Below are 353 nucleotides of genomic sequence, written 5' to 3' on the forward strand. Positions count from 1 at the left end.
AGCTGGACCAGGCTGGGATGGAGACAGGGGGTGGCTGGATGACGCTGTGCAGGGGACAGGGGATGGGGACAGCTGGGCCAGGCTGAGACTTGCACAGGGGATGGGAACAGCTGGACCAGGCTGGGCTGGGGACAGGGGACAGCCGGGATAGCCCAGGCTGGGGACAGGGGATGGGGACAGCGGGACTGAGCTGGGGACAGAGTCTGGGGACAGCCGGACAAGGCTGGGCTGAGGACAAGGGACAGCTGGGATAGCCCAGGCTGGGGACAGGGGATGGGGATAGCGGGACTGAGCTGGGCTGGGGACAGAGTCTGGGGACAGCTGGACAAGGCTGGGCTGAGGACAAGGGACAG

Source organism: Pygoscelis adeliae, unplaced genomic scaffold (genome assembly GCF_000699105.1).
Source record: "Pygoscelis adeliae isolate BGI_AS28 unplaced genomic scaffold, ASM69910v1 Scaffold340, whole genome shotgun sequence".
Taxonomy (NCBI): Eukaryota; Metazoa; Chordata; class Aves; order Sphenisciformes; family Spheniscidae; genus Pygoscelis; species Pygoscelis adeliae.